General features: G+C 45.1%; 1 long non-coding RNA gene across 1 annotated transcript; it reads right to left on the bottom strand.

Annotated features, from left to right (window-relative positions):
* Positions 1-3,051: 3,051 nt before the first annotated feature.
* LOC142787729 (uncharacterized) lies at positions 3,052-4,391 on the bottom strand. Its single transcript, XR_012889262.1, has 3 exons — positions 4,250-4,391; positions 3,562-3,672; positions 3,052-3,082 (listed from the first exon to the last, which is right to left on the bottom strand). It is a non-coding gene; the product is annotated as an uncharacterized LOC142787729 (long non-coding RNA).
* Positions 4,392-26,465: the final 22,074 nt, after the last annotated feature.

Genomic DNA, 26,465 nt, shown 5'->3' with positions numbered 1-26,465 from the left:
ATATGAATTCAAGCATATGTGTGTAACCAGCAGGTCAAAGTAAATTCTTTTAAAACACGCTTTCTCATCATTGCCTGACAAAAGGTATCGCCGTTTCTCTTGAAGGAGAATTTCTAGCTTATGAGCACATTTATTGCTAGTTTTCAGGGACACCCACCCATTGCGCACACGCAGTGCCTAATGCAAACTGGTCTATCCAGATTTAGATTAGCCTAGTGGTTACGGCTTCAATTGGACATTTTAGTGTAACCCTTAAAGAATGATAAAGGAGGACGCGTGGAACTGCTTCATTCGAATTGAGAGGCCTGCAATTGTACGAAAAACTTATTTACTCAGAACGTTTGTGCACGTGTCCTTGTTACTGACAATGCAGTGCCTGGAGATGGTTGGCAATAGTGCATGCAGGTTAATATTTAAGTATGCTTCCGGCCTCGCCATTGAAAACAAAACAGGCATACATGTACAAAGATGGATTTCACGTGTTTATTGTACTCGAAGCACTTAAGAACTGCCACGTCACGTCACTTCACTGGTGACTGAAAATAATCAACTCTGCAAGTCGCTTGAAGCACTTAAGAACTGCCACGTCACGTCACTTCACTGGTGACTGAAAATAATCAACTCTGCAAGTCGCTTAAAGCACTTAATAACTGACACATCACGTCACTTCACTGGTGACTGAAAATAATCAACTCTGCAAGTCACTTGAAGCGCTTAAGAAATGCCACGTCACGTCACTTCACTGGTGACTGAAAATAATCAACATTGCAAGTCGCTTGCGGATGTTTGGTCCTGTTATCTTTGCAGTAGCTTGCTTCGCGGCATGGTGCATCCTGATCTTCACGTAGCAGCCGATGACACATTGAACAAGACGCACAAAGTGGTTGGAGTCAACTGCTGATTCGAACATATGACCATGCAGTTCCGGATAGAGCTTGTTTGTGCTCAGCACTCCCGAAAGTTCTGCCATAACCTTGGCTGTCACAGTGTCAGCTGCATTCTTTTTTGGAAGGCCTCCATCGTGAACCTTCTCCTGCAGTCGAACAGCTTTTTCAGTCAGCTGACAGATGTACGTTGTCGATGACGACGGCTTGGAAAGACCTCCACGGTTTTTTCTGTTCAGGAGTGCCGAGCCACATGTCTCGGCAATGGTGGCCGAGTAGCATACTGCGCAAGGTATTTTACGTTTGACCATTCGGCAAACAAACCCTGCGATGTAACCAACGACGTTTCCAAGGTACGGAGACAGTGCAGGGAGATCCTCAACTATGACATCCAGCTCGCTCTTGTCGGGTAGGTCTATGCCTTGCATGAGGTCTTGTGTGCCGCTTCGATTTGCTGTGGCCATGTCGAGCTCACCGTTGGAGCAAAACTGACTGCTCACGTACAGTATGCGCGTATTGTCAAGAGACTCACAGTTCCCTCGCCCACCCTTCACCTGGTTGTGTGTGACAAGTCGCTTGTATGCCGCCACAAATTGTGAGACTGTGGAATTGTTATTCCAGCCCCCTTTAGAACGCACAGCGGCAAAGAACAGTTCAATGTGGTCTTGTGAAAGCTTGTAAGTAAGAAAGTAACGAAGTGGAGCATTGTCCGAGAGGAGGAGCGCGGATGCCAGACCGATGACACTTTCAATGGTCAACAGAAATTCTAGAAATGGAGTTTTTCTGGGCGTCCTGAAAATGGGAACACCTGATCCGTCAGTCAGCCCCCGAATGTACTCCTTGACTTCTTCGAAGAAGTTCATCCAGGTTCCCTTGTTGCTAGGTCGGAGCGGCGCTTTGAAACCATTGGCCACTGGGTTGCGTGAATTGAGGAAATCAAACAGTTTATCGAACATTCGAATGAATTTCACAGTTCCTTCTGAATTTTTGAACTGTGGGAGTCGCAAGTCTTGACGACAAAAATCTATGGCGTCAGCCACACTAGTGCTTAAAGTCTGGACAGCAAGGTTGACTTTCATCTTCTGTTTCTGCCACTGAATGTGTGCAGCACGTAGTTTTGTTGCTGCATGCAGGCCTTCTTTTTCTTGAAGTTCTTGTAGCTGGACAATGTAGTCCTAGCTCACCGATGCGCCTGATGCGTCCCTGAGGCACCCAAGAGCAGAAAGAGCATTTCTAACTAACTTGACCATGTGACACGCGTCTAAAGGGCAGTACACCTTTTCTTGTGTTACAGGGTGAAGGAATGATGTTGACATCGCTGACGCATCTTCAACGGAAGCCCACAGGTCTTTGAACATTGTAAAGTTACAACGGAGACCATCACATGTCAATGATGTCACGTGCACTCCTGTCTCATGCAACTTTGTCAGACAGAGCTTCACAATGTTCGCACGCTCTTTTCCTGAAAGACCATTGATCAAAAAATAGCCACACGGTACCTTCCAGTGGGAGTCAAGAGATACGAGCATGAAAACAAGGGCTTCAGACGCAACTGCGTTACTGTCATCGTCCACTTCATTGCCAATATCCACGTAGCCTCGAAATTTTTTGCCGTCCCATTCAAGGTGCTTTCTAATGGCCATTTCATCAACAACAAGGTTGCAGAGAAGCTGTTTGTTGTTCTTCTTAGCCTCATTGGCTTTTGCTCGGATGGCGTTGATTGCTTCGCTTGTAAATCCAGGTTCTCCGTTAATGGAGCTATACCATTTAGTTATAGTCGATGGATGTGGCAAGGAACATTGAAATGTTTCTCTGACATAGTTATATGCCTTTGTCGAGTAAAACTGTAGCGTGAGTGCAAATGCACGCAGTGCAGGAGAATATTTGTCTCGGCTTAACTTAACAGACGACTTGTCGCCTTCACTGGATGTTTGCTTGAGCAACCGTTTCGTAACTTCCAAGAGGATCCCCGTGAAGCACCTTTCAAGCATTGCCGAGGCATCTTCTGAAATGAGCTGCTTGTGCTTGAGGTCATCAGTTATTTCATTAAATGAGCTGACCTTCCTTCTTAACCGACGTTCTCGTTCAAGGCTGAGCTTCAGCTTTCTTTTCACTGTAGTCGCTGAATCTGTGCAAGCATCCAGTTTCCTCTTCAGTGTTTTTGGTGTGTCAAGGACTGCATAGCTGTGCTCGGCGACCTGAAAACAAAACAGTGAAAGTTAAAGCTGTTGAAAAAGACACCTTTCACAAAAGTTACTCATCATATGACACTCTTTGTAAAACAGGCATCTGTTCGTAGCTAACGTGGTTTAACGCAGAAAATAAGCAACCAGGTGCACAGGGGAGTTTAGAAATTAACTTTGTCCCCTTCATTTACCGGTGCACTTGAGAAATGCCACATCAGACAGGAATTTCAATATTTTCCCTGGATTAGAAAAACTGGTGCTGCAGCCATGAATAAAACCAATGTTATGCTATGACTACAGAACATACCAGGACTACTAACTTGATTCAAATTGGATGCTATCCTGGTGTGCATAATGTATACAAAGTTATCGTGTTGGTTACCACGAGATTGCAAGAAAGTGGCCTGACTAACATCGGACTAGTTACATTCAACCAAGGACGGACCAAGTAGCTGCACTCGGGCAGCGTAGTACAAAAAAAGGCAACTTGCATGGGCTGAGTTCTCTTGCACCGTGGTTGGAGTGTTGTCGTTTGGCTGTTCCACTGGGGTCACATCCACAATGGCAGTTCTCTGCTTAGGCGGCTTTCTCTCAGCAGTCCTCTGAAACAGCCGTGTTTCATTCACAGTTATGCTTATTTTTTACTGCGAGTGCAAAATGCTGTAAGTAAAAAAAATATACTGGCGTCAAGCATATTATAGCAGTCTAGCAGTTTCTGAATTATACCACTAGCACTTTAGACAGCTGTCATAGCACCACTGAGATATATAACGCAGATAGGAGCATTTCAGAAATTGAAAGAAAAAATTGGGCACTTAAAATTCAAGACCTCGCGCTTCGTAACATAATGGACATGTTTTTCCAATTCTGTTTCATTGCTTACAGTACATGGTTTTCAGAGTAAGTCTGCCAAACAATTCCTCAACCACAGCTTATCACAGCTACATGTAGATTTTATTGTGCTCCGAGCTAATTTGTAGGGCGTCATTTTTAAAGGGACTCAGCAGATGAACTACGAAAGAAGGTAGCGCCCATTCAGGCGATTTCAGTGTATAATAAACGTAGCATCAACTGTAGGGGTAGTTATACGAACGCTAAACGAGCGAACTGCGATGGCCGAACAGTATGCTTTTTTTTTTCCGGGCCGCTATACCAAAATGCCGAGATGTCGTACTATACCTTTTCCAGGTGCTTCGGGAAAGAAAACAAGGTGGGCACGGCGTCAGGCTGTAGCCGAGTTCGTGCGCCCGTTCTGTCAAAACAGTTGTCAGTAAAGTGGTCACTGCAGAGTCTGCTACCTGGATATGGAGTGCATTTGTCCCTTCTTAAGTTTACCACCCAACGCCGGTATAAATCAGGCTTAGAGCGTGGGAACCTGCGTAACAAGAGCCACAGCTTAACAACGACACTAATATGACGTTTGCGTTTCGCTGCGTATCACGTACGTCGCACAGAATATTGTAATACTTACAAGTGGAACGTCTTCCCAGACGACTTCTCTGGTCTGCTGGTGCAGTTGACGGCGCAACAAGCAGGCATTTTTAGCGGAATGCGCGCGAAACCAGCCCATACGTAGCACGCGCTATGCTGGAACGGCGGCCATTTGTCCGACTTCCGGGACGAGCGCTCGAACTTCCGGCGGCCGCACGCCGGAGAGCTCGAAGCGCCATCCAGCACCCTAGTGGAGATCAGTGCTTGCTCCGCTTTCTTTTTCGATGCATTTCTTCTCTCCACCTTTCTTCTCGTTACCAAGGCTGATTCTCAGTTAATCGCGGTGCTCCGCCATGCGTTTCCATTGACTTCTCTCCACGTCCATCTATTAGTTATAGATAGACTTGAAGAGTATATGCTATAGTTATAGTAGTGAATGCTCAGCCGCAGTTTCGACTACTCTTCTCGCAATTAGCCGAAGCACACAAGCGAGCTTTCCAACAACGTCAAAAAGGTTTGTTAATTTTTTTATTACTCTAACTGTGCCACCCGTATGTTTTAGGATCACCGCTAGAAAGCTGTCAAATAAACTTTGTGAATTTGATTGGGAAGATTGCTCTATCTTTGCTACATGGCACCCTTTCTTCTAATTCTTTATCTCATGTTGTAATTGAGTCGTTTTTATATCGGTTGAATCATTAAAGATCTGAGACGGGTGCTTCAGTTTGTGGATGGTTGACCAGTCTGTGGGCTTCGCATATGCTAAGATAGGCACATGAGAAAATGTTGGTGTGGCCATTGTACGCTGTTATACAGTTTACAATAACTTACTTCACCAACTCTCATCAGGGTCGCTACATGTAGACCACTGGCATGCCGTCGACATCAAACTACTGTCGATGACACAGCCCAAGTCATATTTGTCTACATGCACTTGCTCCTGAAAAAAAAACAATATAGAAAATGGTTGCCAAGAAGCAAAACCTAGCCTCTGAAAAAATCATTTCACCAGAAAAATAAATGTTATCCTTTTGAATCACGAGATAAGATTGTCATCGCTCCGGTGTTGAGCGGTGGTGCAGTTAGCGGAAGGCGAAGAGCAGCAACGGTTCATCGGAATTCTGCATGCCTCCGTTATATGACGTACAACATACAAGCGTGGTCGACCTCGGCCCAGCAAACTAAACAGGCGTCCTTCGACAGCGTACGAGGGGGTGAACAGAGCGATGCACCAGGATGTGATCTCTTGAACGTGGTCTGGCTGATGCCGAGGATTTTTTTGTTTTTTGTCGTGACTCGCAATTATGCGCGGAGTATGCACGAGGTTTTCTTGGGCATATATATATATATATATATATATATATATATATATATATATATATATATATATATATATATATATATATATATATATATATATAGGCATTCGCCTTCGGTAGAACCAACTCTCGCTATGAGCAATGCCAGGCGGCACCCGCTACCCGACCACCGTCTCCACTCTGTCTGTGGACTCGCTTATTTGTGTCTCGCTTATTAGGGTCAGCCAGTGCCTTCCAGTCCGCGTGCGTTGTGTTGCGTCCTATCGTGTTTGGATTGTGCGCGGAAAAATGCACAAGAACGGTCGTAAAGAGCGTGCCTACGGGCTTCTGTTTTTCGTTAGCGATGTTTCTCTGGCACCAGCGAATATTAAAGCACTTCCAGCGTAGCCCAGGCTTTGGCATTTGTGTTGACAAGACATCTCTTTAATTACAGTTCCTGGAGAGTGCATTCAGCGCTTATGAAACGCTTTGACGAAAGCCACGTGAAGCCAACGTATAATGGAGCTAGGGAATAGCATACGGGTCGTAATGCGAAAGTGGTCGATTCACCTCCAGCGCCGCCGAATTGTTATTTCGACTGTTTTATTATGCTTATCTAATAATTACCGCACTAGAGTAAAACAACTGCAGGTAAGCACGCCTATGCTAATTTTTTGCTTTGCTTTCTGTATGTCTCACGTGGTTCATTGTAAAAGAGCCTCGTTGGGTTCGTTTTCTTTCGTTCCTTTCCCGAAAGCCGGTTCTCGTGACTGTGACAGAGAGAAGGCACAAGAGAGGATGACATTTTTTTCCCCTGTTTTTACGTAAAGATTTAACGCCTCACAGATATGAGTGGTGGCATCGCAACCGAAAATTGTGAGGCCAATCAACGAATGCGCCGTGGAAAGATCGCCGGTCATATCCGTATTCATACGTGCTGTTTTCTGAAAAATAATGCTCTCTAGATTGCGGGCTCGCCAGCGATCGGCCGTTTCTGATATGGCAATCTGATCTTTCATCGAGGTTACTAGTGGTTTCACTCTGCCACCATTCATTTTTGCCTAGAAACGAAAGAATTTCCATTGCTTTCCAAGCAAGTTCGATGTACTGCCCAATCCGAATACATAACAGTTGCCATCGTCAGTGATGGTAAATTACCAAACAGGGAAGGTCCCTGCAGCCAGCCTTTTGACATGGAAGATTATCTTAGCTGGCGCAACGCCATCAGGGTGATGGCGGAGATGCTTTCCTTTGCGTCATTCCAAGCCTCCATATTCGCCTACACTTTTTTCTTGTGCATCGCTTGTAGTCCTGGAAACTGCTTATAAGATGTATGATATTCCAGATGTGGCAACTGCGGTGAGAATCTGAACACTTTTACTCTGTTCACCTGGCAGGGGGAGGAAGCGAAAGGGAAAGAAAAGCAGGGAAAGGCGCAAGTCCGGTTTGCTATCCTACGTGGTGGAAGGGCATATAGGGTTTGTAGTGTTAATGTTGCTTGGGTTAGATACTGTTATGCCTGCGAGTCCGCAGCCAACGTCCATGCCTCGGAAAAAAGAAAATCTGTGTCAAGGCCAGCACGCGAGCCCGCCTGACGCGATGAACAGCTCAACGGCGTCAACACGCGACGGCGCCTTTCTGGCGCGCACGTGCAGTGAGCCACACGAGCAGCCCGTCGAGTAAACAACTGGCGCCTTCCTGTCTGGCGGGTCTGACGCAATGCCTGGCGACGTCACTCGTCCTTGGGTGCAGCCGCCCTCAGCGCAGCCTCTCCAGATTCGACGAGAAAGAATGACGCGGCCCAGCGGCAACCCCATTGGAGGATTCGGACCTCACGATCAGCGGCGCTTCTGGTTGGACATTTGGGTTGGACCCGGTGCATATAAAAGAAGCCCTGCGGCGCGTCGAGAGCAGATCCCTTTGACAGCAGACCCATTTGAGAGTAGAGCTATGTGTTAGAGAGAAGAGCTTGGCTCTTCCCGTCTCTGTCGGCCCAAGTGCCCAATTTGTGACGCCTCTGTATATATGCTGTACATAAACCTTGTTTAACTCACCGTCGTCTCGTCCGCTCGTCTATCAGCTCTGCGCAGAAGCAGTCGCGAGCTGAGAAACCTACGCTACCAAACGGCTGGTGACCTTCCCGGTGGAATTCGAAGCAGTGGCGCCTTCGGGACCGTGTTGGCGTCGCCGTCTTTCGTAAACAGTGGTTTACGAAAACAGCCACTTGCTGCAACACGCTTCCGATAAAAGACAGCGCCACGCAGTTTCACCGGAGGCTTACGTCACGACTGCTGGCTATATAATTTAAGCTATCAAGCTTGGTTCCATATTTGTTTGTCTAACCATCCGAAGCGCATCATCGGCTGTAGCTACTACGTTAATAAACAACGTTACGTTTTATGTTGGGATCTGTCCTTCAGTGACCCTGCATCCCACCATGCATTCATCATATACAAGTGCCGCCATGCAGCGGACATTCTAAGGACCGCTCTTTTGGGTATGTGCCAATGGTGGCTACATACAACTTCGGAGGATGGACAGACCCACACCCTAAGGAGCTTCGCCCCTAAAAAAAAAAAAAGGCACTGGAATAGTTCTGTGGTAGAATACTGGAATACCATGGAGGCGACCAGGTTCGAACCCAGCTTCATCCTGGACATTTTTCTTTAATTTAATTTTTTTCTTATTTCGAGCGATAGTGGTTACAGACGCCGCCACTGCCGGCTGAAGGCAACTGTGTCACCAAAAACAGCCCTTGTTGTGATTTATAATGACGTTTGAAGTAAAATTTGTAGGGAAGTTGACTGAAAAACGTCCAGTTCGCTAAACTGCTCGGCGAAAAAAAATTGAAGAGAGAGGGAGTGAGAAAGGTGATCGTTTTAACGAACAACCTCGAGGCTACAACATACAGTTACAACCTCGAAGTGGCGTACGTATTTATTACGCGTATATCTCGCAGGCCTACATATCACTAGAAGCGTACTAAGTAATGAATACGTTCAGGGGAAGATAGAAGCCTAAAGAGATGAATTTTTGAACGCGAGGAGCCGCTGTAGCCGCGTTGAAGAAATGCGAAAAACTAACTAAGGTTGCCTTTAGCTTATACGTCTTTTGTCACATCATTCTAATTATAATTTCATTTGACAGCATGGACGCTGTCCACACTGGATACTTACTTTCTGGACATAACCGTTAGACACACTGAACACGTTGTGCTGACGGATATGCCTGATGGTTGTGCAAAAAAGAAGTAATGTTCCCACCCGAGTGCAACATTGTGATAATAACAAGTAGCACGACACAGGAAGCTCGTGAAACAAAGCTAAAAACTTCTTTATAAACAACTCCTCTTGAAGGCATTTCAGCTGATTTTTGCGCTTTTCATATGCTATATGCTTATATAAAACTGATGGCTTCATTTTGGGCAGTTATTGATGTGATTGTTGCTAAATAGTGTTAACGCTTTAATAAATTGAAAAATGTTTCAGCACGAATATTATAGCTTCTAGATTGAAATCGCACAGCCATCGCCTTCTATCTACCACTGGATCCGTTGAGACATATGTGGTAAAACGTATAATATGGCATGAAAGAGCGTGCCGAGAGGAGACGGCAAACGAAAAGCCCACATACAAAACGCCAACAACTGGTTTGTTATCCCGAGACAATCTATAAATTGGGAATCATGGGACGTCACAGCAAGGTTAAAGGAAACGCCCGACTATCAAGTTTTTTCTCCGTTACTTTTGAACTGAACCCTTGAAGAAACACATTTCTTTTTGTGAAGCGGTAACGGGAGGAGATCTGACACTTTCTTGATGTATTTTGTGAACCTCGAATGCTTCCCGAAGTTCTCAGTCTTCCCGCTTACCGGCACATCGCTCTGCGCTCTTCGAATGAATGTCGGTATGCACAGTCTCCATCATGCTCATCAAGAGTGCTCCCGGTAATTCTTAGAGAATCGCATGCATCTTCACGTACGTAGACGATCACTGAGGCACCACCACGCCTGACTTACGTACGAGTGTCCATACGACAACGGTATCTCGTCCACGTGCGACATCTCAGATTCTACTGGGAGCACTCTTGCCACGAATGTTGCACACTGCGTTTGTCGGTAATCATTCTAAGAGTGCAGAGAGCTAGACCTTTACACGGACAAGTCGAGACACGACTGATATAAAGTGTTAATTTGGGCTCGTCGCTACCGCACTGAACTTTGGATAAACAGTGCTGCAGGCGGACAAAGTGGGTTTCTAGTCAACGCGGAATTAAGGGAAATGAAATGGCGGAGGAGTTAGCGGAAACCGCTCATAATTCTACGCAATAGTGCCTCATTCCGGTATCTCAATATGATGTAAATAGAATTTTAAGAAGAATAAAACGGGAATTATGACTGTCTACCTGGTTCACACACAAAACAAAGGAATCGATCCTATATTCTGTTGATACTAATCTTGAATACCAATTAGAGCGTGACCTCCCAAGACGTATCGACGCACTCATTCATGGCGTACGAGTCGGAACTGCTTACACAAAGCACTTCCTACTTCGTATTTAGCGTGTAACATCGTCAGAATGTTCATGCGGCCACGACGACGAGGATATCTGTCACCTCTTGCTCGACTGTTCAAAACACGACACACAGCGAAGGTGACTAGAACAGAAACTGCATAGGTTATATCCCGAGCGGCCATTCGGGTTGAATAAAATACTTGGCCCATGGCCATTCAAAATAAACGGCAAAGCAATGAAGGTGCGGCAACAGTTCTTCGAAGAAACGAAGATTAGTGACGAATACTGAGCGGACAAAGAGAGAGAGAGAGAAAGAGAGAGAGAGAGAGAGATAAATAGAGAGGAAAGGCAGGGAGGTTAACCAAGCTTGGCTCGGTTGACTACCCTACACTTGGGGTTGGGGAAAAGGAGAGTAATAGAACGGAAAGAGATAGAAAAGAAGAGGTGTAAGAAAGAGAAGCATGTATAGTCAGCTCGAGACTACACAGCACGGTCTCGCACAGGTCTTTCACAAGCGGTCGTGAAGTCTGGTGGTCATTAAAAAGTAAGAGAGGGCTTTCGTGGCTTTGCGCGTATGGGAAGCCGTCGGCCAAGGTCCCAGGATCTTCTCTTCTGTAAGTGGCCGTGAATCTAGCTGACAGAGCTTCGCTTCCATAATACGTCGTTTGGTCTGGTATGCTGGGCAATGACATAGAATGTGTTCAAGCGTTTCCTCGCAGGCGCATATGTTGCACGCCGAAGTGCTCGCCATTCCAAGGAGACGAGAGTACGAATTCGTAAATTCTACGCCCAACCTCATGCGACACAGTAAAGTTTCAGCGCATCGTGGGAGCCTGGATGGCAAACGAAGTTGCAAGTTTGGGTCGATCGAATACAGGTGCGTGTTGGAGAAACCCTGCGTATTCTATTGTACGTGAGCAAGTGATTGTAGTAGCCTTGCAGCGTCCGTTCTCAAGAGTGGTATGGGCGTGCGCTGGTCTTGGTCATGAGCCGATCGAGCAGCTTCATCCGCGCGGTCATTGCCGACGATTCCGCAATGACTCGGCAACCACTGAAATACAATATCGTGACCTTCCTTGAGCGCTTCGTGGTAGTCGTGCCTTATCTGATATACTGATTGTTCGTGTAACCCGTGCTGCATAACAAACCGTAGTGACTGTAAGGCTGACCTGGAGTCGCAAAAGATGGCCCATTGGTTAGGTTGCTGCCGAAGAATGTACTTTACTGCACCTTGAAGTGCTGCGAGCTCTGCTGCTGTCGATGTCGTGGTGTGAGAAAACTTGTACTGAAGCAACACATTTTCAGATGGAACAACTACTGCTCCTGTAGAGCTGTTGGAATTAGTGGAGCCATCGGTGTAAATATGTATGCGGTCAAAGTACCTTTCGTCCAACAGACGCAAAGTCAATTGCTTCAGGGCTAGCGTTGACATGCGTGCCTTCTTAACGATTCCAGGAACTGATAAGCGCACGTCAGGTTGACGAAGACTCCATAGCGCAGCTGCTGGATGCATCGCAAGTTTGAAGCCAGGTGGTAGTATGTCCTGATGTTTTGTCACAATACCGCAGTACGAAGAATGGGGCCTCCGAGCTGTCAAACACGCCAAATGGTGTGACGGCAGCCATGATAAATGCCGAATGTGCACTCTCAGCGTCTCGACAGTGATATACGTTGTGACCTGTTGTTCTTGTGCAATAACAATAGTTGCCACTGTCGATGAGCATCTGGAAGGCCAAGGCATGTCTGAAGTGCTTGGGCTTGTACGCTTTGCAGTGCACGGATGTTAGTCTTGCACGTGTTGGACAGGACAGGAAGGCTGTACGGGAGAGTTCCGAAAAAGAGGGCTGTGTAAAGCTGCAACATGGAGTGCACGGATAGGCCCCATGATTTTCCGGCGATGAACTTGAATACATTCTCAATGCCAACGAGCTTTTTCTTCAGGTATGTGACATGCGGGCTCCAGCTTAGGTCACAATCTACGATGACACCTAAGAATCTATGTGTGCATTTGGGCGTCCGGCGTGACACGGCCTCAAGTGCGTGCGAGAATACAGAAAGCGGCAACAATGACATTGACATACCTTCGCCTGCAAGGTTTGACTATCGCCACAGAAAAAAATGCTTAGCGGTGGCGTTTACACGCAAACCGATGTCTTTCTGCCCATTGTGCATCGATGGCAGATCAATCCCATATAAGAGCGGACAAAAGTTAAAAGTGAGCGTGGCGTCTACGTGATGGTTCTGCCCATAGGAGAACTTTTGCTTTCACCCATGTAGGACTGTATAAATGTATATATGATATTGCTTTTTTTGTATTTTATTTGTACCAATAAAGTGGAAAGGGGTAGCCATCGCCAAGTAATGGTGACAAAAACTCCTTCGTTTATTTTCTATTTCAATACTAAAAAAAGAAGGGACAGGACCAATCGCTGACTGACAACAAGTTGTTATTTCGCCACAGTGGTATATATACTCCCCCTCCCTCCCAAAACAAATAAAAAACAAAAACATGCGTATGGGTTACATTCAATATTCTAGATATACACACTTTTTCTTGAGCACGTTTACGGATGCCATGCTAAGAGATGATTGATTGCACTTGTGTATCACGTAGACCTCGTAATCTTAAAAGGACTCGTAGGTTCACGTGGATCTTGTAGATTGGTAATCAGAAAAAAAAATAATAGAGCAAGTATAAGAAGAGCGGCATGAGTTGACGTAATTACCAAAGCAAAGCCCCCCACCCCTGCCCGCTTGCTTGGAGGTCTTCTCGCATCAAGGGCGCCATAATATCATCTCTCGCGTCCACGTACGCCATCAGGCGTAACTAATCACAACAGAGTATAAATTTTGAGAGCAGTTCCACAACAATACACAAATTTTTGTGTTGTCTACTGAAATACGGTAGAAATAAAATGCTGTTTCGCGTGAAGGGAAAAACAGCTACAGTGGCATCTAAGTATAATTCCTCAGACAGTTCCGTACAGTTTTGATGAATACTTAATAAACAAGACGACTGGGAGGAAGCCCTCAGAAGTGGCGATCTCCATATACAACTAAAGGCTGTCCAAAGGGCCCGCGAACGGGCGGAGGACCCTGTTCTTTGGGCCCCAACGTGGGCACGGCCTGCTAAAGGTTTATCTGAACATGAAGTGGCCTTCCTTAATCAGAGTAACCGCCTATGAATGTGTGATATGTGACGGTGTGATGTTGTGTGTTATCTTGTCGTCGCGTTAGGGTGGTTTTGTATGCTTGCGCCGGTCTACTTATTTGATGCAATTTGACAATAAAGCTCAGTTGGAAGTTAGCGCTCTGTCCTCTTGTGTCGGTCAGCTCGGCCGTTTCTTCTTCCCCGTAATGCGCTATACCAGTTCAAGTACTAAAGACCCAAATAATGTTTGTTGATTGACTTACTTCACAGGGCAAAATATTGGTGCCATGGCGGCAAATTTGAAATCAAACGATTTCTTTGCCTTCTGATAACCATTAGTCTTGTATTGGCGTACACGTTTGCTACACCAGACTCCGCTAACTCGCTTCACAGGTATACGCTTAACGACAGTGACCTCACAATCGCAAGGGTGCGAGCAGACGATCGAGAAGGCGAAGCGCAAGCTGCCATTTTTTATGTGTGTGTTTTGCTACTTGATGTCATCACAACTAGCCATACTGCTGCGTGAGATCACCAAGATTAGTACACTAGCCTGACGTCAAGTTAGTGTCAATGTCAGTCGGTGCACCACGAGAAGTTTGACATTAATATATAAAAAAACAAGGTATCTTATAAGAATTTGCTGAGCGTCACCTTACCTGAGAGCCGTCTCTGATTACAGGAGATTTTTATGGCAGAGTAAACTCACCTCCCAAAAAAAGTTGTCAGCAGCACTTTAAGGCCACAAGCTGGTGCGAGGCAGCTGGCCATTAAAGTGCTGAGGCGCCTCAGAAACAGCAGCCTGGCACTAACACACCTGTCACAGAGCTCACGTAAATAAAGAGCCTCATTAATTAAAATTGAAGGAGTTTGCCGAGCAGGACACCTATCAACCTAGAGACGGTAAATCTGTTAACAACTGAAATGGCATCCACAGGGATATACGACGCTTAAGGGCACGTCCATCATTTAGCTACAGATGCGCGCCTCAAGTGATTGGTTGTTTGTTTCCCCTAGTAATCGTTTTTTGAGGCTGTTGCCATTTGCCAATACGATAAACTTTTCATCTGGTTCGTTAATGTCTCTAATAGAAGTTTTGTTACCGCTCTGGTTACACTGTATACGTATGTGTGCCTGTGGTTGGTTGGTACTTTAAACTTCAGTCCGGCTATATAGTACGACAACTCATTCAGCAGCAGCAGCAGCAGTGTCAACGCCTATTTTTGCGGCATTTATATCTCGTTCAACGGGCTCCGAGCGTATAACAGATGCAATGAGATGTTGAGTCTCTGACGCCGAAAAAAAAAGGGGAGGGGAGAAGAAAGTGATCTCAAGACACAAGCTGCTTCTCTTTATCGACCCTCATTGCGGAAGCAGCACGGGAAAAGAACCACGGCCAGACACCTTTGAGAATGCAAAGCATCGCATCTTTCTGTACTCCTTTCTTTCCTTCACTTTTTTTTCTCTTCTTTGGTCACTGCCGTTGGAGCAGCGCCTGTATTGCCGCCATGGTGAAAAGTCCCAGACCATCACGCCCGACCTCACAGACACGCCTTCTTCTCAGAGAGCGCATGCACCACTCCAGCTACTATACGAGGCGTTAAGAATGCATAAGGTATACGGCTCATTGGCCTTTTATCGCCACATGAAGCCACTCTAAATTTTACAATCTTTATTTTTATATATATTTATGTATTCAGAGTCTCGAGGCTCGCCTTTCTGCCCCGCGTTTCCACAACACGGAAGTGTTCCGATAAGCGGACCCCTTTGCTCCAGCTTCACTTAAAAAGTGAAGTATAAGCGACCGCTCATTCCAATTTTCTACAGATGACGCTAAAACCTTCTGTAGCATATTTTACCGTTTGTTAACACACAGTGCCTATTTAGAAGCTTACCTCCTTACCACTGTATTTGCTGTCGTCACTTTTATTGCGCAAAACTAGCTGCTTTCTTTCTTGTTCTTGTTTTCTTTCATAGCGACAGTACGTGCGAGTACGTGCCACCTCTCAACCGCCGTGTGTTGGGCGTCAACTTTAATATATACACACAGCGGCCTGTCTTCGGGAAGAGCCTTACCGCTCTCGCACCCCGCTTTTATTCTCTTTCCCCCTTTACCGTCGGTGCTCGTTTAAATTTTCAAGAGAACGCCCCATGTTTACGGTCGGGTCATTTTGGTGCTCGTAAAATTACCTCAAACTGTCGGGAGATGCCCCTTGCATAGCGAAAAGCCCCCTTCAGATTCTTTTTTGCTCGTTTTTCTCATAGACGCAGTTCATTTTCTTACTTTTTTGTTTTTGTTTTGCTTTGTTGAAGAATAAGACCTCACAAATCATTTGCATCATGAAACCGCTTGTGCACCTGGTCCGCGCTTCTGACGCCCGGTTTGAGCCAACGGCTCGGGCAGGAAGTTAGGACAGCCAGCGAAACCACACCATTCGGCTCAGGTGCGGTGATCTTCGTCCGTTTATAGCGCAGGTTTGTAAGATGACCTGGGTAAGTCAAAATTCATCCTTTTGTTGTGCGCAAGAACTCTCAGTGTGTATATGCCACAGACATTGGACAAGGAATGAGATTAACAACCACACATTCGCATCAAGAAGCCACGAAGAAATTCGTACTGATTGCTCGGAAACAAATCTTCTTATGAGTTGCTCAAGAATGCGTCCTAATCCATGAATTGCACTCAAGACCTTTCCAGGGCGGTCGCTCCACTGATCGAGCTAACCACTGAGCAGTGAAAGGACAAATTATTTGACAACACAAAGCTCATGAACAAATTTTATATCCTGTATTTATCTTCTGTATATTTATCTTCCTGTATATGTATTTATGCATGTTCCCTTGATGATCCTATACATTGCTACCAACTGTATACTTTGAATATTTTTTGCTTATTCCACCCCCCACCCCACCCCCACTGTAATGCCACATGGCGCTGTGGGTCTCGAATAAATAAATAAATAAATAAATAAATAAATAAATAGCATTGCAAGTAGAGGAGGGGGAAGGAAAGGAAGTAAGGTCAACCAGGCGCGCGTCTTGTTTACGATTGTACGCTGGAGAAAGGAGATTTAGGGATGAAAAGAGAGAGATACGAATGCGATGGGCTGGCATAATTGGTACACGAAAACCAGCACGAAACACAAAACACAGAGAAAGAAAACAGCGAGACAGGCTGGCACTTACAACTGATCAAAGTATGCTTAAAACGCAAAATTATACCCGCCGGCATTGACTTGACGCGCATGCATGAGGCTGCCATACATCATAAAAACAAAATCTTAGAGTTATCAGGGCGTCTAGAAAGGTCCTCTTCTTTACAGGCAGGTGCACTGACGTGTGCCTGGCACAGTTGTTTCTTTCTTAATGTAGAAAGCTTCGAGAATCTCCCCTCCTCCCCGGCCTTTTGTCTTTCCACGACCCATACGCTTCTGTTGTTGCCAAGCACAGGATAGAACCCACACGGCCTGCAGCGTTTTTGAAGATGAGCACCATCATTCGCATTTAGGGAGAGAGGCTTTGTATTCCCTGAGTCGATCATTAGGTTGGTCGATGTTTTCAGTCCAAGCTAAGCACCCTGGAAATCAGCGACTCCTTCGCTGTCGAGAGATCCTCCAGTGTAGTCGACACCTTGAAAAGTGGCCATCCGGGCGCGAGTTTTGGATTTTCGGTGGATACTGAAGAATAATATTACTCCGTGCCGCATGATCAACTCCTATCGGTGGTGCGTAAATTCTTAGAGGGCAGTGGTCCAGCGTTATACAGAGCATTGCCCCCCTTTCAATGGAAAGATTTTAAAAACTTTTATGCCACTCACAAAAATATGCAATTTTAGACTTTCCAAGTACAAAAAGATGGAATATATATAAGCTCCGGTATAACATCTTTGTTGACAAACTATTCTTTGCGCGAAATTCGACCGCATGTTAGCGATAGCCAGGACGACAATCCGTGGTCAAGTTTTTCAGGTGCGTGGATAATTTTTGCTGCTTGTAAATTAGTCATCTTGCATTACTCCCGTATATGTGGCGACAAATATTCTTAGGTGTTGCAGTGCTTGCGCTGTGTCCCTCCCTTTCATTTATGAAGTCACACAAAGCAATTCTATAGGGTTTATAGACTTCAATTGTTTTTTCTATGTGGACATGCATGTGGGCGGGACATATGCACCACGCTCTAACAAAGACATTCTGTCAGACAGCTCGTATCACTCAAGGCTAACAAAAAGGGCTATAGCAATGTCTTGTTTTAAAAACACGTTGCGAAAGAGCTATTTTCACACAATACAGGTGAGTGTAGAACAAGAAAGTAGACTGAAGTCAGTTGAGTTGCCGGACCATGTGACGCAAGCGGCTGCAGAGAAGCTGCTGAAGAAAAGCAGGAAATATGACGCTGGGAAGAAACGGTTAGCGCCTCTGCATATCCGTGGGATCAAAATAATATTGTGGTAAACCATACGTGCACCAGCTACAGGAGAAGATCAAGAAGGTGACGACGAAACGTGGCAAGCACATAGTATTCTCGGCTCCACGTATGTTTAGTGGTCTTTGCAGTCGTATCAATTGGCTTGATCAGTGAATAACCATGTGGGGTATGAATGATGTCTCGAAATTAGTGCCTTGCACTACTCTTGTTGTTTACGATCATACCCTTTGTCATGTGACAAAGCATTCATCGGCAAAACCTGGCCGGTGTTTAGTGATCACCTCAGGGAACACAAGGCCTCCCTTAATTCCTACGGGTGGCGATGCTCATCTACCAAGTAATTGCAGGCAACGCGGATGCCATTCTCCGTTTGACAACACTAGAATCTCAGGTCCGGAAAATAAAAAAATAGAAAAAAATTAAATCTTCTACATTAAGATATGATTGATTATTATGTGGAGTTTAACATCCCAAAACCGCCGCATGGTTATGAAAGACGCCGAGATGGAGGGCTCCGGAAATCGCGACCTCCTGGATTTCTTTAACATACACCCAAATCTGAGCACACGGGACTACAACATTTTTGATTCCGTCGAAAATGCAGCCGCCGCAACCGGAATTCGATCCCACGGCCTGCGGCTGAGCAGCCGAGTGCCTTAGACCACTAGACTACTGTGGTGGGGCTACATTAAGAAAGGGGAAAACTGTGTCAGTGAGACTTAAGTCCATCTGTCTGCTAAGGAGATGACCTCTCTGGAAACTCTAACTGGTTAAAATTTTGTTTTTATGACGTATGCCTGCTTCACGTACGGGCAAGGTGGTTGTCGGTGGGTATAAATTTGCGTTTCAAGAGATTCGGGTTTACACTTTGATGATTTGTGAGTTCGAGCCTGTCCCATCGCTTTATTTCTTTGTTTCTTGTTCCTGCTTGTTTTTTTTATCCTATTCAATAGGCAGATACAAAAGAGTGAGCATGCAAAGAATGCACATAAGCTTAACCGGTACACTGCTGCATTCCATAGTACTGAACTAAATATTTCAGGAGTATCAAGTTCCACTGTAGGTCGTCCATCTATGGTGCCTACTGAAGGCTTGAAGTACTGAACATAGAACCTGCAAGACATGTTGTCTGCGGACTCGGTGGCGTATGGTATTTACAGCCTTCTGACGAACATGCGACAGGGACCGAAGCACTGCGACAGAGTTCTGTGAAATACATCAAGGTAGCGAAAGGGTCAAGACGGGTACGTTTTGCTTGTGGTTATGCATTCAGAACGGGTAGATGTCAGTTTTCACGCCTTCATACTTCCGCCATCTTGCGGGATTCAACAAAACTAATAATCGGGCAAATTCCTCTACTCACGATTGGTTCTATAAGGAGGAAGGGAACGGAAGGGCGCCCAATACCAATGAAGATTTTTGGACAGATGTAACCGATAATTGAGAAAGACTGCAATTTTCGGAGCTTTAGTTATGAATAACTGCGCCATTTCATCGGTCTTCCTTGAAAGCTTTCGTTTCAGCCATTGCACACGCCTTTTTTCGATACCTTCATTTTATCAATTTCTCTCGGCATTTGTACTGGGGAAACCGATGTGCCATCGCCCGTACAGAATGATAATAGCGAGAAGCAGATGAAATAAAATAACATTAAAAGCTACGCGTATAGCTCTAAATCTGAGCGGAACGGCGACAGCAGATGGGAGGAAATCGGCGTCGACTGGTCGAGGAAACGATGCCGCCGTTCGCTCGCTCACGATGCTGGCTCTGTCCAGCGGTGCTCGAAGCTTCGGGCATCCGTCTCCGCTGTAACCACAGGTCGCAGTCCCTAATGTCACCTATTCTTCCTTTCCTCATTTACCTTTCTTCTCTCTTGCAAGGAAACGCCTTGACCTATAGACAGACCGGGTGGGAGGGAGCATTGGTAAATCGTCCCGCCGAGGAATGGGCGGCACGCAAGTGGCACTCTTCTTCCTTTCAGAGTGTAAGGTTTTTTGAAAATTTCTGCCGAACATTACGGAGCTCCTGTCGTCATTTATTTTACCGTATGTTTACTATAGCGCACCACAAATACGGTGTGCAACCTTCAATGTCTTAAACCTACTGATCTTTAAAGCCACAACTGCATTGTTGTTTTATGTGCGAAGAATTTATTAGATCTGACACATCTGTGTCAGATATGAAGACTGTTTTGGAAACATGTAGGCACTTTGCAGGTGGTGTAACATTAATTGAGGTTGTGGTGCTGGCTCTGTAATTTTATAATAAATCAATAAAAATTACATACGTAAACGTTCGCACGCCGATGTCAGGCTGGGTTAACGTAAATTGTGGTTCCAATGTTGACTGCCCTGTTTTAGCAGTCTTATAAACATTACAATTTTATTGCTATTATTGAAGCGTTGCTCTGGCCCCAAGAAAACACATAAACAAATGTTACGAGTGATAATCATATGGTCGCATCGTAAAGCGCACTTTGCTTAAACAATACTGACGTTTGTGCTCTAACGTGAGAACATGAGTTACCCTGTGGCAGTCGCCAGTAAACGCCAGTGTAGTGGACGTCCCTCATGAGCCAATGGTGTACACGTAACTATACTATATTTAACGTCGGTCAACCGCGTAACACTTGCTTTAAAGAAAACAAATCAATGAATGCGCTTCAGCATCGCACTTCGCGTAATCAACATCCCGGACTAATAAAAAAACCAACATTTGAATCAACCAGTGCTTTAGTGCGTGTGTTAGCAGTGACGTCGTTTCGCAGCTATGAAACACCCGTTCTCACATCTGCGTGTTTTCTAGGTACGCGATCGCGTGTAATTTTACATGTGTTTACCGAGTACCACAGCCACCCCCCACGAAACGGTATGCTCATTTTGATAGCGCGACACATAGAGCAAACTGCCTGACGCATGCTCCACATGTCTTGATTTTCACGGTACACCGGATATGCCGAGTGTGTTATTCATTCTTACTGAAAATCAGCGTATGAATATAGACGAAACCGAAATCAGTTTGCCCTAATGTACGCAAAAGCTCGTTGCGCCTGTGTGCCACTGGCATTCAGCAAGCCCCCTCCCCCGCCCCCCCCCCTACTTTTTACAGGTCGGCTGAAAGTGTTCCACGGGTAAAAACGCATATGCCGTAGATCTTGGTTAATTTCCATTACTCCCCATCGGCTCTCTAAAAATGAAGAAGAAAATACGCTGAAATGAAACATCAATTAGGATTTCACCAATAGCATAACGAATAATTGAGAAAGACTAATGTTTATTATTAGTGATAAACACAAGGACCTCACTTTCAGATTTTATGGTTACCCATCCGTCCGCTGTGCTGTGCGGGGATTCATTTTAAGTGGTAGAACGATGTGAAAGCCTGCGAACATTGTGGTAAGCCTGACCACTTTCTTGCAAGAAGTCAATGCAATTTCATGTTAGTTTGGTCTTCAAACCCTCTTGATTTTAACCGAATCTCTTCCCTATGCGAGTAAATCAACGGCACGTCGTCTCTGGTTAATATGCCCGGCCGTTTTGAAGAAATAAGTGCCTTCAAGGCACTTTATGCATGTAACATTGTAAAAAACAAGGCATATATACAGCCTTAGCGGATGGCGAATGATATTGTGCATGTCTGCCACATAAAAATGAACAGCAAAATAATAGGAGGAAATAAAAATTGAATAAAATTTTGACAGCTATGCGGAAAACACAGCGAAGGCGTGGTGGTATGAAAGCGTGTACTGCGGGACGTAAAATAAAAAACAAGGATAGAGATCTCGATCGAAACTGTCTGCCAGCAGATCCATCAAGGGAGCTCGGCGGCCGTCTATAAACTCCGGCAGCGCCACGACACTGCGACAGCCGGTCGGTCAGTCACGTGTAATTGACAGCTGCGTCGCTGACCCCGTCTAAAGCGATCCTGACACCCTGTGCGACACCATACATAGATGACCTGGAAGCCGCTGTGACATAGAGTTTCTCACAGTCATATGCTACAATTACCAGAGACACCATACATAGATGAACTGGAAGCCGCTGTGACATAGAGTTTCTCACAGTCATATGCTACATTTACCAGAGAAGATAGTTGGGGCGTACTTGTTTTCTACGTTTATGTAGAGCAAATTACGCGGATATTTTTGTATCATATAGTATTGAGAGGGCCTTTTGCACGCATGTGGTAGTATGCATACAACATGTATACTACCAAGCTCGAAGGCGTGGGTTCGATAAGCATGATCGTCAAGTTGATGATAAGGACATAAATGACTAAGGTCATAGATCATTAGCCACAAAAGTGACCCCCGACTTCTTCACGAGTGATAAAAAAATTGTGCTGTGACGTGACGTAATGACTTCATGATGATGTCACAGATGCCAAAACTATTGACGTCTTAATTACTTCATCAAGACCTCACGTAACGTGATGTAGTCTTTGCACCATACCATCGCTTCGCCATACTTGGGTCGAAATTGAAGGCACACGAGCTGCAGCAATACCTTCTATAAAATTGGGGGCAGAAAGATTGCCGTGCCTCCAATTTCGGAAGTCGTGTAAAACCACTCTACGCTCACAAAATTTTCCAGAAAGGGAGGAATCCTTGGATTAAACTGAAAAGAAAAAAAGAAAAAATTGTGGCTTCCGCCTTCTTGTCAGCTCGGGTGAATGCATTAGGGACACTGTGCGTTCTTTTTACAACTATACACAATATGTAGCTTGCACTCACGTTGGCAGGATGTTGCCTTGTTTTTCTTGAGAGAGCGGTGGGAAGAAGGAAATGGTGACCAGGCCTTCGATTTGTTAGTAATTCGGAAACCGGTGGCGATTTATTTCTTCTCCTGACATTGTGTACGATTTTTGTCAGTTTTCATTAGCATTGAATCGCAATAGCAGATCCAGATCCAGGTTTCCTGCTTTGTATGAAGCAATTACGTTCTAATGGGAGATTTGGAGCGTGAATTGTGTCTTCCAAAGGCATATCGGGAGCAGCCACGAATTACGAATCACTCCGAGGAGCGAAAATGTTTGCTCCGCCGAAAGCGGCGTACTTTGACCGGAAGTACAGGTGACGTATTTGGTCCACCTCCCTTTCTTCCTGTCGCGGCCGGATGTTTACAATCACAGGCGGCCATACGAAACCGGAAACACGCTTCGCATAGTGCATTTGTGTCGTTGATCTTAGAAAGTAGCAGTTCGGATACAGACGCAACAAGTTTCGAGTCCGGTGAGGATTCTTCGGATTCGCACAGTGAACGTGAGGCTGCAGTGTAACGACGGGCATTTGTACTGATTTTTCATATGCCTGCCGAGTGATCAAAAGTGATTGACTTCATCGAGGAAGTTCGGCAATATTCGAACAACGAAGTACCGAATGACTCTGGTGGTGGCAGGGCGGAAAAAATAGGTTATGTCTTTGGGAAGGGTTGCTCCCCTCTACTTCCGCAGGCACTTCCGTCAGTAGGTATACGTGTAGCAGAGCTACTCTGCGAGATTTGCTGATTCACCTATGCACCCGTCAAGCAACCTCGGTGAAGTGGCGGCAAAGTATGCAGACACAAAATGCACAAAACACTGGGATCGTGCTTTTCATCAGTTAGCCTAATGCCCCCTTCCCCTTCGATTCCCGTTAAATTTCTATGTGCCAGCTGCTTCTATGTGCATGAATTCTAATGGCAGATTACGTGAGAGTGATCTCACTCAGGTTTATGCGCTCCGTCTGTGATCTCAATGATTGCTCGTGACCTGCCCTTGGAATTCAACATAACTGTTGATGAATATTATATTCTGATTTCTTTTATGTTACTTATCCTTGTTCTTGCTTTCCGCTGGTACCATTCTTGTGCCCTTTGAGTAGAGTGTTGTACTCTTGCCGGTAATATTCAACGGAATTTTTCTCTACCCCCCTCCGCCCTCCTTATCCAATATTCTTGCATGCAAGCTTTCAAACCGCATATCAAGTTTAACACAGATTAGATGCACGTGAGCTTTTTCGGTCACCGAAATCGCTGTAAACAGAACGTTGGCAGATGTCTTCGATTGTCTATGGACACGGATAATGGCTTCTCTTTGATACTATCCAATAAGGTGTAAAAAATATTATATTCTCCCACAGGGTGCAGCAGAGTTACTAAATCACTAATAAAAAACAAAAAAAAAGTTGCCTGAGTCCAAGCTCCACCGGTGTTCGTTTGCTAGTTTGTTCATTTCTCTCAATAAAGCAGAACCTTCTGAGTGAACACACTGAAAAGAGTACACGCGCACAAAGAAACTGTTACTGTTAGCTTCAGCTTTCATTTATTTTATTTTTTTTTAGATAGATCGCAGCTGAGCGGTCCAGGAACTCTTGTTTGAACATTTGAAGTTCGAGATAGTTGTCTGGTTCATTGCAATGCGGTCATACAGCAGCAAATACAAATATTGCACGATTCAATTGATGTTTCTTTCTTTCATAAGCAGGGAGTTTTTCTATTCGATGTTCCTACCTCTTTCTAGAGCCAAAACTCTTGTAATGAATATCCACGTAACAGCTGTTGCTGTATAATTAGTGTATACGCTTAGAAATAAAGGCATTGGTGATTTCATGGCATCGCCGGAGTAATAGATTATTACATAGTCGCTAGCCAAGCGCCTGCACTCATACAAACCACAGCGAAGAAAACGGAATGACATAGCGCAATGGCTTGTAGCACCGAAATGATTTGTAGAAAGGCAAAGAGGGGGGGGGGGGGGCTGCCAGGGTTTGAAATAAGAGAGCCAGTCTTAAGAGAGAGAAGATATTAAGAGGCGAAAGAAAAAAAAACGGGAAATGGATCGACGCCTCATTCGACCAGCCGGTGCTGTGTATAAGTATACGAAACGAAAGGCCCCCTCCGAATCACTGTTCAACTAACCATAATAAAAGAAGAGAGAGAAGTTAGAAGGAAAAATCGTGCCATGATTTCACGGGTTTTTGTTATACGAGATCGATGCACTGTTATCCACTTGGATGCCACGTCGATGTTTTGACATTCCCATGACCCCAATTTAGGTGCGTTTTGCAGATTCTTTCTTCTTTTCTTTCGTCTGACAAAAATATTACTTTCTCATCGCATCTCGTTTTCATACAAGGCTGCACAGAGCTAAGCAGAATTTGTGGCTGTTCCTTCCCTCTTGTCAGTATTACCCGAAAGTATTTATGGTGTCATAATCAATCGAGAGTGCCTACGATTACCATTCTTGTTTTTCCGCTTTCCATTTCTCTCGTTGTCGTTTCCTGTATGCAAATATTGCCGCGTCCCGAATTCTTTGTTGTTCTTTCCTGTTATTTTTTCTGCTCTTTTTTTCTCTCTATTAGCGAAATACTGAACCCAAACAATCGCGCTGCGTCACCTGCGCCGTTATATACAATACCAGAAAGCTATAAAGAAGAAATACGCGCTGAACTATAGAAATTGTCGGCCGATGAAGCAGTGTCAGGAGTGGTTAAAACTTAATTTCTAAACCATAATACCGTAACTAGTGACGCAAAACTGTCAGTAAATAATACGATAGCCCCGCCGCGGTGCGTCTAGTAGCTGAGGTACTCGGCTGCTGACTCGCAGGTCACGGGATCGAATCCCAGCTACGGCGACTGCATTTCTGATGAAGGCGGAAATGTTGTAGGCCCATGTGCTCAGATTTGGGTGCCCGTTAAAGAACCCAAGGTAGTCGAACTTTCCGCTCCACTACGGCGTCTCTCATATACATATGGTGGTTTTGGTACGCTAAACCCCAGATATCAATAAAAAAATACGATAGCATCGGTAATTTTGTTGACACTATCGATAGTTGACACTATCGATGCAGACACAAAATGCACAAAACACTGGGATCATGCTTTTCATCAGTTAGCCTAATGCCCCCTCCCCCTTCGACTCCCGTTAAATTTCTATGTGCTAGCTGCTTCCATGTGCATGAATTCTAATGGGAGATTACGTGAGAGTGATCTCACTCAGGTTTATGCGCTCCGTCTGTGGACTCTATTGATAGTATTACCGACAGCACTGTCGCAGTAAAGGTGATAGCTGTGAGAGTTGGTATGAATTCATGCTTGGTATTTTAGTACCACGCATAACAAACGGGAAGATGCTTAAAAAGAGCTGGTTTGTTTCTTCTTTGTTTGTCCTTTGTATGTCTCGGCCTTCTGTGTGCACTACTAAAATTTTCAAGCATGGCAGTACCACCGGTAGCATCGTTACATTACTGAACAGTTGATTATCATGTATCGGCGAAGAATTCTTGTGAAAGAGCACGAGCATGTCAGTTTTCTTGCCCTTCATCGTGATCCTCCTGCTCCACCACTTACCAAGCGCTAGAGGAACAAAGTTTATGCTGCGATCACTTCGCATGGTTGATTTTTCGGTTCACACCGTTTCCCCGGAACAGTGTCTGGTTTCGCTAACTCAAAAGATGTCGGCGGCGATCCCTTGGGATACAGCAGCCTCCACCCCACGCTGTACTGGTTTCTGAATCCAAATATTAGATTCTGAATCCAAATATTTTGCCTCTTTGCTTCGCGATTGTCAGGAAAATCTTTGTCTTTCCGTTAAAT

This window comes from Rhipicephalus microplus, chromosome 2, assembly GCF_043290135.1.
Source record: "Rhipicephalus microplus isolate Deutch F79 chromosome 2, USDA_Rmic, whole genome shotgun sequence".
Taxonomy (NCBI): Eukaryota; Metazoa; Arthropoda; class Arachnida; order Ixodida; family Ixodidae; genus Rhipicephalus; species Rhipicephalus microplus.
This window is presented reverse-complemented; position numbering and strand designations above follow the sequence as displayed.